The following is a 15,743-nucleotide window of genomic DNA, read 5'->3' as shown; positions in this document are numbered from 1 at the left end:
ATATTTATTGTACCAGACACAGTGCTAGGTGGCAGGCAAGCATCTGTGACAAAGACAAGCACTTGAGAGTTGGGCTGCTTAGGCTGCAGTCATGAGGATCCACAAGACATGAAATACCCCAGGCCTTTTTCTGAGACAATTTACTGGATCTTAAACTCTATGCACTTCTTTGAGGAGAACCTGATTTTGCTTCCTGCTTGTTTGTGATAACACAAGAGACTGGCTAAACCCCAGGTCAGTAGGGGCTGCTTTCAAATTCAACTAATCTAACACCACACTTTACAGAGGAGGCAGTGAAGTTCAGAGAAGGAAATGAGCTTTCAACTGGTCAACATCAGAGCTGGGACTAGAACACCAAACTTCTAGCACCTGTTTCGGGCTCATTCCATGAAACCATCTTGGGCAGAGGAAAATAAATTTCCTTTTCTTCTCCACTGAAATATTCTTTAAGAGGGCTTATGTCTACTACCCCTCTCCTCCAGGAAGCCTTCCAGATAGCCTGAATCAGTTCTTTAAGGACCCACAACATTCTTGCCTATATCTCTGATGTAGATATCTTTTATTCTGCTTCATGGTGTAGTCATCCTTAGGTATGAAGAGCTCTCCAGGGCCCAAATGAGGTCTCTTCTGCCTCTGTAATTCTTCCTCCATCCTGCTTCATGCTTATGAGGGTCTCATGAAATACTTGTTTGGTGAATAGGTACAATAGACTAAACTACTGCAGTTTAGCAGGAAGCCTGCCAAGGGAGGAAAGACAAGCCCAAGCAAATCCCAGCTTTGGGCTGGATGGAACCAGTTTAGGGAGGAGCTTGTATCTCTGGGCTAAGAGAAGTGGGGGAGGAGGACAGAGGGTTTTTCCTGAAGGCAGCTCTGATATTGTCTCCATGACAATGAAGAAAATTCTGGAGGGTCCCAGAGCAGGCACTCACTTTAAGGGTTCCCAGCTGGTTCTGAGTTCTTAATTTTTATGCAAGGCTCCTCGATACCTGGAGAGTAACCACTCCTCCCCACTTTCCACCCAGAGAACTCCTCTGGCTCTGGCTCTGGCTCAGCATGCTGGCCAGATGAGGATGAGAGAAGGTACTGCTGTTGCTGCCACTGCTGTCACCTGGCCTCCAAATTCAGTGACATCCAGGCTCAGAACAGTGAGATCTCCAGGGGGAACATCCAAGTCTCTTCCAGGGTTTGAGATTATTGAGGATAGGTAGAAACAGAGAGGCTGGTGTTTTTTGTTGGAAATCATATCACAATAGCCAACACTTAGTGCCATGTTCTGCTTGCAAGGGTCAGACCTGTATTAACTCATACAGCTTTCAGAAGTGTGGTTCCCCCCCTTTTTTTTTGGCAGAGAGAGAGTCAGAGGGACAGACGGACAGGAATTGAGAGAGATGAGAAGCATCAATCTTCACTGCAGCCCTTAGTCTCCTTAGCTGTTCATTGATTGCTTTCTCATATGTACCTTGACGGGGAGGGGGGCTCCAGCAGAGCGCACAGTGACCCCTTGCTCAAGCCAGTGACCTTGGGTTCAAGCCAGCAACCCTTCAAGCTGGTGAGCCCATGCTCAAGCCGTCGACTTTGGGGTTTTGAACCTGGGTCCTCCGCATCCCAGTCTGATGTTATATCCACTACGCCATCACGTGGTCAGGCAGTGTGACCCCCATTTTACAAATGAGAAAACTGAGGCCTTGAAAACACATATCTACTTGACCTATGGTGGCGCAGTGGATACAGAATCAACCTGAAATGCTGAGGTCATCTGTTCAAAACCCCAGGCTTGCCTGGTCAAGGCACATACGAGAAGCAACTACTACTACTACTACAAGTTAATGATTCCCACTCTTTTCACTCCCCCTCCCTGCTGCCTTTCTCTCTGTCTGTCTCTAAAATCAATAAATAAAATCTTAAAAAAAAAGAAAAAGAAAACATATCTACGCCAAAGGGCCACTGAACAGACTGAGAACACCCCAAACAAACTCATAGGCACAAAGACTACACTTTGAGGGAACACACAAGTCAGATGGAGGACATGCCTGAGCCAGAGAGAACACAGGGACACACCTAGATTAAAGATGCTCCCAGTACCCTTTTGGACACTCACAGCATACTACCTGACACACACACCCCATCACACCTTTGGTAGGGGTTGCATAGGTAAATGTTTCCTTCTTTCTAGTGTACTGGAGCTGGACTTTGACCAGTTTCCCAGGAGTCTGAGTTATAAAATGCAAATGTGGGTTTTAGATATGCAGATTTTCATACCAAGGCAGCCTGAGGCTTAGCTCTGGGATGTGAAGGAAGGGGAAGCTATTTGAGGCACCTGGATCCAACTAAGAGACCCAGGAGTCATTAGAGAAGCAGGCTCTCCCCCGGGGGCCTTCAGATAGGGTAGTTGCAGGGGGCTGGGTGACTTGTACAACCTGACTGTGAAGTGAGGACAGAAATGCCTTCAAAGGCCTGGTTCCTTAATGTGTAGAAGAGCTGAGAGTTCCAAGGCTTAAAGGGTAGAGCTCAGTGAGTAACCCATGGACAGTTTGGTAAGGCCAGACCGATGAGATTAACAGAGTTAAGTGGTGTCTCATATTCTTTTAGTGCCTCCCAGCCTGGACCTATCACCGGAGGAGTGAAGCAGAGAGCAGTGCCAGGCAGTGGGGCTAGAGGAATATGAGGCTTCCCAGGGGCTGGTGAGTCTGGACCACCAAGAAAAACAAAGCGCCACTCTTAAATTTCCTTTTGTTCTTATCTCACAGTGCCACTTTTACATTGTTTCCTCTAAACTGCCAGGGTTCTGAATCCAGGGGCATTTGATGTGTAACCCCTGAAACCAAGTACCTGCATCAGTGTGTGTGAGCAAGTGTGCATTTGCTGGGGAGAGGATCTGTCAAGGGTCATCACAGAGTGGGATTGTGAAGAACCACTGCTCTATGTCTTTTATCATGGATGGCTTTACAAGATCATAGATCTTGTCAATATTATTAACTTAAAAGTGGTTGGAAAGGGTCCTGTATGGATAGCTCAATGGCCTAGAGCAGTGGTCCCCAACCTTTTTTGGGCCACGGACCAGTTTAATGTCAGAAAATATTTTCACGGACTGGCCTTTAGGGTGGGACGGATAAATGTATCACGTGACCAAGACAAGTGTCAAGAGTGAGTCTTAGACGGATGTAACAGAGCGAATCTGGTCATTTTAAAAAAATAAAACATCAGCCTGGCCAAGCGGTGGCGCAGTGGATAAAGCGTCAGACTGGGATGCGGAAGACCCAGGTTCGAGACCCCGAGGTTGCCAGTTTGAGCGCGGGCTCATCTGGCTTGAGCAAAAAGCTCGCCAGCTTGGACCTAAGGCCACTGGCTCGAGCAAGGGGTTACTTGGTCTGCTGAAGGCCCGCGGTCAAGGCACATATGAGAAAGCAATCAATGAACAACTAAAGTGTCGCAATGCGCAACAAAAAACTAATTATTGATGCTTCTCATCTCTCCGTTCTTGTCTGTCTGTCCCTGTCTACCCCTCACTCTGACTCTCTCTCTGTCTCTGTAAAAAAAATAAAAAATAAATAAATGAATAAAACGTCATTCAGACTTAAATATAAATAAAACAGAAATAATGTGAGTTATTTATTCTTTCTCTGAGGACCGGTACCAAATGGCCCTCGGACCGGTACTGGTCTGCGGCCCAGGGGTTGGGAACCACTGGCTTAGAGCATCATCCCAAAATGCAAAGGTTATGAGTTCAATCCCAAGTCAGGGCACATACAGGAACAGATCAATGTTTCTGTTTCTCCTTTCCTTTCTCTGAGATCAATAAATAAATAAATTTAAAAAATAAATGGTTGGAAAGTCAGCACTTTTGGAGAATGTAAGGGTGGATCAGTGGTTCCCCTTGTTCCTCTTCACCTTCCACTTATCCTGAGTTCTCTCTTGAGACCCTACAGAAGAGGGGGCCTCCCCTCCAGGCAGTTGGCCAGGAGCATGTTGGGCTATAGAGGGGAGGTACAGGGAAAGCTGCTGCCCTGCTCAACTCCAGGGAGAGTTGTCTCAGGAGAAAAGACTGAGAAATGCAGGTTTGGGTGGAGACTGGGCCTCTTTCCCTTGTGCTGTAGGGGTGGGACCCAACCCATTGGCAGAACCAGGAGGAGTGATCACCACGGCCTGACTCCCGAGGGACCTCCTACTGCAGATGGAGCAGGCAGTCAGGGATGCAAGCTGGGAGGTTCTGGCTCCTTCATCTGGGGTGACAGCTGTGACATTCCTGGAGTAGAGCAATTGACACCAAAATGGGGGTCAAGCCAATCCCTGGGCTGATTTAGGATTCCTTCTGAGGAGTCACATTTTGGGGGGCTGTACATGAACTTGTCAAAAACCCAGTGAGGAGCACTGCAATCTTTTTAAACAAGGCTGAATAAATGTGTCTTCCTTTTATCTGGAATATTGTCCCAGGAGGAAAGGTTGAGCCTAATGCTGGGAAAAGAGTCTGTGAGGCCAAAGAGAGGCCAAAGAGAGACCACGGGTGCCCCAAGGAAAGCAATTTTTACTTTTGCAGGGTGCTGGTGACTTCAGCTTTTTGTATTTGCTGCCTACAGCAGCTCAGGATCCAGATGCAAAACCGTCCTGTCCTGTTCTGTCTTTTTTCTAATTGGTTCAGATTTCAAACCTCTGCTTTTAGATGGAGCACCTCTGCTCAATGATAGGCTGTCTCTGAAAGCTGCAGGGGATAAGATTTTATTTTTCTTTTTGAGTTTTTTTTCCCTTTCTGTCAAAGAGTGACAAACGGACAAATGTCAGCAGACTGAAGAATTGTAATGGAATTGGTGCCAGTTGGGCAGGGTCCAGGATGCTCCCCTTTTTAATTAAGTGCAGACTTGAATTATGAGGGCCATGGCTCCCACTGGGCGGGGTTCCGCCAAGGGAAGGCTATTTCTCTCTTTAAAGATTAAACGCCGTTTATTCCACGTAGTCTCTCCTCAGTTCTCTGAGTGTCTATATTTACTCTTGTCATCTCAAATGATGGCAATCGAGTGGATGCCCCAGGTCGCTAGGGCAGCGGCAGGACACCCCATAGCTGGCGGAAGCCTGGGAACTTGACTCATCCAGGACATTTTTTTCGGGGAATGGTGGTGGCGGTCGGGATTCCTGGTTTTATTTCTGGGAGTTCCCCTCCCCCAACAGAAACTCATCCCCCACTTTTGTCCCTGTCTGTTCCCTAACCCCCAGCCCACCCTTGACTGCCCCTGAGGCTCTAGGGCTTTCCCTGGGGAGCTGCTGCTGTAGATTTACTCTCTTGGTGATTCTCATCTATCTTGTTGGCGACCCTAGCCCAGATTTATCTGGTAATTTACAGCCGCAGGTGTTAATTTACGATCTGGGACAGTGGAGCCCAGTGCCCAGGAAATGATACCCCCCTCCCCCTCCCCGCCGCCCCGGGGGGAAGGCACTACATTTTTTTCCCTCTGTGGAGACCAAACACCTGTGGAGACCAAGCACTTGGGTGGAGAAGAGCACAGAAGGGAAGGACTTTGGGGGACCGCATGCTGAAACGGCACACACAATACCTAACCAGAGGAGGACCAGGCGTTCTGGATCTCAACTGTAGTTTCCAAAATATGGTGTTTGCGCACATGCTTCCCACTTGTTTCCCTAAGCCTCTGCAGATAACGTTATCTTATTATATTTTCCCAGCATTCCTCCAAGTAGGTATTTTTAGTTCCATTTTATAGTCAAGCACTCTAAAGTTCAAAGAGCAACTTCCCTTATGTCACCCTGGGGTGGGGGAATAGGAGATGGGACCAAACTACCTCCAGATTCCCTTTCCAGGGCTGCACTCAGCTCCAGGGGTAGTCACAGCTGAGAGCCAAGTAGCCACAAAAGCACATGTCCTTACTTGCCTGATTTCCAGTCCTCTGTTACCCTGACCCCACCTGACCTTCCCCTCCCTGACATTTGCTTTTTATGTTCTTTTTTTTTTTTTTTTTTGTCTACAAGTCTCACTTTCCTGTTAAGAAATACCTGTTAGGGTCTTGTTAATTGTGTGTCTTCGTAGGGGGTAGTTCAGCATTTTCTTCAATTGCACATCAGACATGAATGTCTCCCACAAAGGGAAGCTGATGGGGGGAGGGTGGTGGTGGTGGAGCATTTTGCTCCTTAGAAATTGAGAATGTAAAGTATGTTTAATTAAAATGATAAATCTGATTTTCAGTTTTGTTTTTACTACAGCTAAAACTAATCTATTTTATGCATGTTTGCAGAAGGCTGCAGCCATCAAATCAGAGAATATTAGAGCTATGAGGCACCTGGAGATCTTTCTGGGCCAAAGCCTTCGTTTTATAGACAAAGAAACTGAGTCTCAGATCGAGGAAGAGATCTCAGAAGTTCCAGTGATGTGTGAAGGGCTGGTTCTTCCTTATTTAAATTCACTGGCGTATCTCAAGGGCAGGAATAACTTGGCTTTGCTCCTCTCTCTTTAAGTATTGCCCCCTGCCCCCCCCAACTCCCAATGCAGATTCATGTTGGGAGGGGTTTCCACCTCCTCCCCAGTTGGTACCCAATCCGTGCTTCTCTACCTATTACCTCCCTCTGACCCTTTGTGGCTTCTTAGGCTGGATTCTTATTTTGTGTGGATCTCATTTGGTGAGATCCAAAATTGTTTTTGGTTCTCTGTTTTTCTCACTGCCTTACTACAAAGGTAGTAATCAGACCTTTGTTTTTGTTGTCTCAGCTATACCTGCAGCAGTGAAAACAGAAGCTATTGAGCCCTGGCTGGGTATCTCAGTTGGTTCGAGTGTCATCCTGACACGCCAAGGTTGTAGGTTTGATCCCCAGCCAGGGAATATACAAGAAGCAACCAATGGCCCTGGCCAAGTAGCTTGGTTGGTTAGAGCATAGTCCTGAAGCACAGAGGTTGTTGGTTCGATCCCCGGTCAGGGCATGTACAGGAACAGATCGATGTTTCTGTCTCTATCTCTCTCTTTCCTCTCTAAAATCAATAAAATAAACACTAAAAATTATTTTTAAAAAAGAGGAGTAACCAATGAGTGCATGGATGAATAACAAATCAATCTCTCTCTCTCCCCCTTCCTCTTTCTCCAAAATAAATTTAAAAAACAACAGAAGGTAGCCCTGATCGGTTGGCTCAGTGGTAGAGCGTCGGCCTGGTGTGCAGAAGTCCCGGGTTCGATTCCCGGCCGGGGCACACAGGAGAAGCGCCCATCTGCTTCTCCACCCTTCCCCCTCTCCTTCCTCTCTGTCTCTCTCTTCCCTTCCCTCAGCGAGGCTCCATTGGAGCTAGGATGGCCCGGAGGCTGGGGATGGCTCCTTGGCCTCTGCCCCAGGTGCTAGAGTGGCTCTGGTCGTGGCAGAGCGACGCCCCAGGAGGGGCAGAGCATCGCCCCCTGGTGGGCGTGCCGGGTGGATTAAATTTACATTTTATGTTGCTTTTGCTTAAAACAAGGTTGTAAATGTGAAACGTTTCTTTTTCTTTTTTTTGTATTTTTCTGAAGCTGGAAATGGGGAGAGACAGACAGACTCCTGCATGCGCCCGACTGGGATCCACCCGGCACGCCCACCAGGGGGCGACGCTCTGCCTACCAGGGGGCGACGCTCTACCCACCAGGGGGCGGTGCTCTGCCCCTCCGGGGCGTCGCTCTGCCGAGACCAGAGCCACTCTAGCGCCTGGGGCAGAGGCCAAGGAGCCATCCCCAGGGCCTGGGCCATCTTTGCTCCAATAGAGCCTTGGCTGCGGGAGGGGAAGAGAGAGACAGAGAGGAAGGAGAGGGGGAGGGGTGGAGAAGCAGATGGGCGCTTCTCCTGTGTGCCCTGGCCGGGAATCGAACCCGGGACTTCCACACGCCAGGCTGACGCTCTACCACTGAGCCAACCGGCCAGGGCCACGTTTCTTTATTTGAGAAAGGTGAACATCTTGGGCGGCACTGACAAACACAGGGTATACAATTCAGAAGTCATATGATGATTTCTTTTTCTTTCTTTCTTTTTTTAATTTTTTACAGAGACAGAGAGAGTCAGAGAGAGAGATAGACAGGGACAGACAGACAGGAATGGAGAGATGAGAAGCATCAATCATTAGTTTTTTGTTGCGCGCTGCGACACCTTAGTTGTTCATTGATTGCTTTCTCATATGTGCCTTGACCGTCGGCCTTCAACAGACTGAGTTACCCCTTGCTCAAGCCAGCGACCTTGGGTCCAAGCTGGTGAGCTTTTGCTCAAACCAAATGAGCCCGCTCTTAAGCTGGCGACCTTGGGCTCTTGAACCTGGATCCTTGGCATCCCAGTCCGAGGCTCTATCCACTGCGCCACCACCTGGTCAGGCTGATGATTTCCGGTATAAGTTTATTTTAACTTCCTAGAAGCAGCCAAGATATTCAAAGTCTTGTGCATTCTTGGTGACACAGACCATATATATATATACCACAATTACAGACCTCATACACATGCATCAATCCCTGCTCTTTTGTTTATATAAATGGCGCGAAACCGTGAGCCCTGTGGCGTGAACATGTCAAAAGCCAAACAACTTCATCCCGACAGAGCCTGGCATTACCAGAGAACATGTAGAGTAAGAAGCAATTTATACAGTGGGCTCGCTTGGTTAGACCACTGTCTCAATGCGCAGAGGTTAGGGTTCAATCCCTGGTCAGGGTACATACAGGAACAGATCGATGTTTATCTCTCTCTTTCCCTTCTTATCTCTCTAAAGTCAGTAAATAAATTTAAAAATGATAAGAGTTTGTTTCAAAAAAATTTCTGCAGCTGAACTAAAACTTCTAAAAGTTGTTTTGTATACTGGTAGATGGTTGTGTCCCTTCCCTCACCTCTCATATGATTAAAAAATAAAGGCAATATAAACCATAGAATAAATTAGGGAAAGTCCAGACAGGATTTTCATTTTGATGACGACCAAAGTATTTTATTTTATTTATTTATTTATTTTTTTTAGTTTTTTTTTTTTCTTTTTTTTTGTATTTTTCTGAAGCTGGAAACGGGGAGAGACAGTCAGACAGACTCCTGCATGCGCCCCACCGGGATCCACCCGGCACGCCCACCAGGGGCGAAGCTCTGCCCACCAGGGGGCGTCGCTCTGCTGTGACCAGAGCCACTCTAGCGCCTGGGGCAGAGGCCAAGGAGCCATCCCCAGCGCCCGGGCCATCTTTGCTCCAATGGAGCCTTGGCTGCGGGAGGGGAAGAGAGAGACAGAGAGGAAGGAGGGGTGGGGTGGGGGTGGAGAAGCAAATGGGCGCTTCTATGTGCCCTGGCCGGGAATCGAACCCGGGTCCCCCGCACGCCAGGCCGACGGTCTACCGCTGAGCCAACCGGCCAGGGCCCCAAAGTATTTTAAAGAGAAAAAAATTGGTACCTCTACTTTGGTGGAGGCCCAAGCACGATCTTAGTCTTACTGGGGTTACCTGGTATGGGTTTTAAGATAGGCTCAGGTCCAAATCCTGCTTGTGCCTCTGAATAACTGTGATTTGGATAAGTCAGTTAATCGCTCTAAGCCTCAGTTTCCTCATCTGTGCAATGGGGACGATAAGATCTACCCTAGTTCTTGACTTCAATTTCTTTGTAGGAATAAGGGGACTAGAGATAGTGTATTGTCAATGCTGAGTTAGCAGGAATGAGCCTCCTTTAAATCTCTCTCTGTGGATGTGTGTTCCACACGGGCAGGTCTCTGCAGCCATCCCTTCCCCTTGCACATCCTCACCTCACTGCCTCCTCCCCTTTAGGCTTCTCGGGGCTGGTGTTTGGATGGGGTGGGGTCTTGTGGGCAGTGCTAAGCTAGCTAAGGGATCAAAGGCACCCATGAGGGGAGGAGCTGGGTCCCAGTAACCTGAGAACTCCTCTGAGCGAGAGTAGTGAGGCATGGTTGCCTGGGTGAAGAGAAAGCAGGTCCCCTGGGAGTGGGGAGAGCTCTTTTCAGCCAATCCTGTCTATCCCACTCCCCTTCTTCTGCACGTTGCTATCTTGGAGAAGCCTCAACAACTGCTTGGCCATAATTCTGGTGTGCCAGCTTAGAGGCAGTGGCCTCTCTCAATATACTGGGTGTTGGTGACCAGGCTTGTTTGGATTCTATGGGAGGTTTCAGGCTCCCAGGGCCTAGTTTGCAGTGGCTGTTTAGATGTCTAAGCTTCAAGGGACAGGGGGCCCCACTTTCGCTGGCAGAGAAGTGGGGGCCTAGTTAAAAGACAGTAGTGGCTGTCAAAGGAGGGAGGACTGTGGGTCCTTGTGTGTGTGTGTTCACAGGTTATAACAGTCACTGCTTTACTTATTTCCAAGAAGTCAGAGGCTGTAGTAATTTTTTTTCAGAATGGGCAGTCTCCTTTAAGAGACTTGAACGTTGTATCAAGACAGCTGTCACATTTGGTGGGATGTCTTTCTGGGCCCTGCGGTACTGGATAAGAGGGAACATCCCAATCTTTTTTGAAATTAACCAATTAATTAATAAGTGAGAGGAGGGGAAATAGTGAGACAGACTCCTGCATGCTCCCAGACCAGGATCTACCTGGCAACCCCCATCTGGGGCCAATGCTTGCAACTGAGCTATTTTTAGCACCTGAGGAGGAGGCTCCACAGGGCCATCCTCAGCAGGTCTAAGCGCATGATTCAATCAAGCCATGGCTGAGGGAGGGGAAGAAAGAGAAAGAGAGAAGGGGTGGGGAGGAGATGAGAAGCAGATGATATGCCCTGACTGGGAACCAAACCTGGGACTTCCACATGCTGGGTTGATGCTCTACAACTGAGCCAACAGGCCAAGGCCAGAAACATCCCAATTTGCTTGATCCAGTTTCCATCAGGAATTTTCTTTGTCAACTTCTGTCCTAACCCCAACTTCTATTGAAGCTCAGCAAGTGTTTTCCAAATATTCTTTGTGCAAAAACTTGTTCTTGGGGTCTAGAAGCTCAGAAATGAGTCAGGCCCCTACTCTTTCTCAAGGGGCCCACTGTCTGGTCATGAGATTGTGGGGTGGGTGGGGAGAAACTATACATCCTCAATAATTTGTACAAAAGCCAGAGGGCAACGGTAGGAAGAGGGACTAGGGGTGGCAGCTTCAGTCTTGGAGTTCCTATTCCTTCAAGTCTGTCTTTAACACCATTCCTTCCCTGAAACCTTCCGTGGTACATTTATTCTCCCAGGGAGCAGGCTACTCTCCTTCAACTTTCTCAATGCAGGTTGCATAGAACTTGTTTATCACTGGACAAGGTAAGATCTCTCTCGTGGTGTTGAACTTCCTTGATCTTGTCTTAGACTCCTCCTCAGACTTGTCTTGGATCCCCCCATTGGATTAGAAATTCCCTGGGGGCAGGCTGGGTGACTCACTCCTTTTCTGTACCCCACTGTGGTGCCCAGTCCCACCCCCAGAACAGTCATGGCTTTGCGATCTGCCTGCTGAATGTAAGACAGATGCTTTGTGTGGCCCCTGGAACTGAGTTTGGGGCCAGAGAAGCTCTCTGGACAGACAAGCACCGGAACCTCTAAAGCTAGGCTTGGAAAACCACAGTCTACGGGTGAGACAGGCCCAGTGCCCGCTTCTGTGTGGCCTGTAAGCTAACAAGGGTTCGTACCTTTTGCCATGATTGAAAAAAAAATTAATGACATGAAAATGATAAGAAATTTATATTTTACTGCTTATATAAATAGTTTTATTAGGACACAGTCATACTTTTTGTTTATATATTGCTTATGGTTGTGTTTGTGCTACAACAGCAAGCGAGGTGGTATGACTCTCAGAGATAACAATTTTTTTAAAATAATTTTTTTAAGACTTTATTCATTTTTTTTTTCAGAGAGGAGAGAGATAGAAGGAAAGAGGGAGAGAGAGAGAGGGTGAAGGGGGAGGAGCAGGAAGCATCAATTCCCGTATGTACCTTGACCAGGCAAGCCCAGGGTTTCGAACCAGCGACCTCAGTGTTCCAGGTCGATGCTTTATCCCACTGCGCCACCACAGGTCAGGTGAGACTACAATATTTACTCCCTGGCCTTCTACAGAAAAAGCCTGCTGAGCTTTGCTCTAAAGTGTAGGTGGAAGACCTAATTCACAGACAGTAGGAGTCCATACTGAAGGTTAGGCAGCCCAATGGAGGGGCCAAGTATCTCTGGGCAAGTCAGGAGCAAAGGCAGCATGCATGATCATGATCAGTCTTCCCAGTAGGAACCCTGCCAGGGTGGGGAGGGCCCGAGAGGGACCTTGGAGGGTATTTTCCCTGGTCAGGATTGCTGGGAGGTGGGGTGGAGTTAAATGACAAAGAACAGGGGCTCTGGGGTTTGCTTCCATGAGGCATGTCCATCTAGCTCCAGTTGCCTGCTTTTTCCCAGAGTCCTCTAGGCTATGGGGGTATGGGACCCGCATAAGGAGAAAAAGGGGGCTCCAAATACACCATGCTCTTGCCTTTCTGAAGCCTGACTTTTTCTAGATGAGATAGGGAAGGAGATTTGAGAATCCTCAGGGAAGAGCCCTGCCCCTCACCACAGACTCTAGATCCGAGTCCACAGGGTGAGAAGTGACAGCTTACCCTAGGGCTGGGCACGGCCACTGAGCCACTGCACTTGGCTCCAGCCTCTACTCAGCCACCTACGAAGAAGGGGTCCAACCAGCCTGCTTAGTGCTCTCCTGCACCCGCATGGAGGAGGCCGCCAGAGACACCTGGGAAACTTTCCTTGAAGGACAGCAGGGTCAGAGGGATGAGCAAAAGACCTTGTGCCTGGGTGACATTTCCCAGAAGACCCTGTACCTGGGTGGCATTGACCAAAGGAAGGGTCACCATTGGAGTCAACCCACGAGACCATCTTGAGCAGCATTGACTGCAACTCCTTTGAGGGCTTATCTCTGAGGGGCTGACCCAGTCCCTTCTCATTTGTTCATTCATTTATTTATTCATTCAACACATATTCGTGGAGTGCCTTCTGTGGGTTGAGCTTACCCTTTAGTAGAGAACTTCGTTACTCTCTGCTATGGGGAGAAGGTTATAAGTAAAACAGAAATCACCAACAAAGTGTGCGAGGTGCCAGGCACTATTCTAAGCCCTGTGCCTGTATAAAATTGTTTAATCCTCTCAAAAACACTGTGGGAGGTAAGAGAGGTACAGTTATCCTCTTGTTATTTTTTATTTTATTATATTATTATATTATTATTTTTATTTTTTGTACCTTTCCAAAGCCGGAAACAGGGAGAGACAGTCAGACAGACTCCCGCATGCGCCCGACCGGGATCCACCCGGCACGCCCACCAGGGGCAACGCTCTGCCCACCAGGGGGCGATGCTCTGCCCCTCCGGGGTGTTGCTCGTTGCGACCAGAGCCACTCTAGCGCCTGGGGCAGAGGCCAAGGAGCCATCCCCAGTGCCCGGGCCATCTTTGCTCCAATGGAGCCTCTGCTGCGGGAAGGGAAGAGAGAGACAGAGAGGAAGGGGGGGGAGGGGTGGAGAAGCAGATGGGCGCTTCTCCTGTGTGCCCTGGCCGGGAATCGAACCCGGGACTTCTGCACGCCAGGCTGACGCTCCACCACTGAGCAAACCGGCCAGGGCCTTTTATTATTATTATTATTTGTGTGTGTGTGTGTAATAGAGACAGAGACAGAGAGAGGGACAGACAAGGACAGACAGACAAGAAGGGAGAGAGATGAGAAGCATCAATTCTTTATTGTGGCTCCTTAGTTGTTCATTGATAGCTTTCTCATATGTGCCTTGACTGGGGGGCTACAGCAGAGTGAGTGACTCCTTGCTCAAGCCAGTGACCTTGGGCTTCAAGCCAGCAATCTTCAGGCTCAAGCCAGTGACCATGGGGTCACGTCTATGATCCCATGCTCAAGCCAGCAACCCAGCACTCAGCTGGTGACCTTGAGGTTTCGAACCTGGGTCCTCTGCATCCCAGTCTGATGCTCTATCCACTGTGCCACCTCCTCGTTAGGCATGGTCATCCTCTTTTTAAAAAAGAAAATTATCACCTGACCTGTTGTGGCGCAATGGATAAAGCGTCAACCTAGAATGCAGAGGTTGCTGGTTTAAAACCCCAAGCTTGCTCGGCCATGGCACATATGAGAAGCAATTATTACCAGTCAATGGTTTTCGTTCCTCACCCCCCTCTCTCTCTCCTTTCTCTAAAATCAACAGATAAAATATATTAAAAAAATAAAAAAGAAAATTATTTTTTCTATTTGATTTTAGAAAGAGAAGAAGGGAGAGGGAGACAGAGAAACATCAATTTGTGGTTCCGCTTATTTTACACATTCAGTGGTTTATTCTTGCATGTGCCCTGGTTGGGAATCAAACCCACAACCTCTGTGTGAGGACAATACTCTAACCAACTGTGTGACCTGGCCAGGGCCCACTATCTTCTCATTATAGATGGGAACACGCAGGCTCAGGGAAGAGAGGGAACTTGCCCGAGGTCACCCAGTTGGGAAGAGGCAGAACCAGCCTATGAACGTCAGCCTGAACATGGGTGTTCAAAGGAGAGAGAGAGAGAGAGAGACCTTTTTCCCTGGAGGGTCAGAGGAGACTTCTCGGAGGAGATGGCAACAGAACGGGCTCTGAGGTAGGTAGGATTGGTACAGGGTGGGGAGGGTATTCCAGGCTCAGGGCATATCAGGACCAAAGGCAGGAGTCAGGGAAGCACAGATTAGATGGGGGGGAGGGTGACTCCAGGGTGTCATGGAAGGGGCTTGTGGGGATACTAAAAAACCCTGAGGTATTTGTCTTGGAATTTTCTCTTTGGAATCTTGGCTCTGTGGCCTCAGGCCTCATGTCCATGCTTACTGTCCATAAAACTGAGTGAGAAATTTCAGCCAGTGTGAGAGAAAGAGAGGCTCCAGCTGGCCCTGACCTTGCCCGGGCCTGCACACACCAGTAACCTTGAAGACATTTCCCAGGGCTCAGGCCCGGTCTGGGCATTGGGATTCCCCTGGAGCCTGGCTTGCTCCCCTGCTGAGATTCTAGGTCTCGCCTGGGACCTTTCCACGGGGCTGACACAACAGAAAGGAAGGAAGAGGGAACTTTGTAAGCATGCAGCTTGTGGCTTCTCATCAGGCTGAACCCACTGCCCCCTTCTAGGCTGGAGTGGGAGAAATTTTACCTTTAGGAACCTGGGAAACCAAACTTGGGGGTCTAATTAGAGATTTAGCAGCAGACACCTCCCCAAGATGAGCCTCAGGCATCTAACCTAGGTCCCTGGCACCCACATCAGTGCTCAATAAATACTTGTGAATGAAAGAGGAAGTTGAGTGGGTGCTGGGGAAGGGTCCATGGAGGTGTGAAACAGGCCTCCGCCTGCCAGAGGCTTCCTGTCTAGTCAGGGAGGTGGGTGGGGAGTGGCTGCATAATGGTATAATAATAACAACATGTTTCACAACTCAACTTTGAGGCACCAAAAGCAACCTGGGTTAGGTGCATGTTAACCCAAGGGTGGGGGAGCCGCTGCTGGAGGGGGTGTCCCCAGTTCTAGGCTAAAGAGAACTCCCTTCCCTGCTCAGCAGTGGCTGTTCCGGGAGGTCTTTCTGTGCTGGGCCCCTTACACTCACAGTTCAGGGGGTCTCTGCGGTCCCCTGCCCGGGGTGGAGACTCCAGAAACACATGGATAAGACTGTGTGTTCCCCGGGGTCTACCAAGGGGGCCTTGGGTCCACTTCTTGGCCCACTCCAAGAGTCACAAACTTACTTTCTCTGCTCAGACAATGCTGGGGAACAAGTTGTGCTCTCAAATCCAATCCCAGCAACTGCATTTGAAGGGGAAATCATTGCAGCCCTGAGCCACA

Source organism: Saccopteryx bilineata, chromosome 2, assembly GCF_036850765.1.
Source record: "Saccopteryx bilineata isolate mSacBil1 chromosome 2, mSacBil1_pri_phased_curated, whole genome shotgun sequence".
NCBI classification, from domain to species: Eukaryota; Metazoa; Chordata; class Mammalia; order Chiroptera; family Emballonuridae; genus Saccopteryx; species Saccopteryx bilineata.
This window is presented reverse-complemented; position numbering follows the sequence as displayed.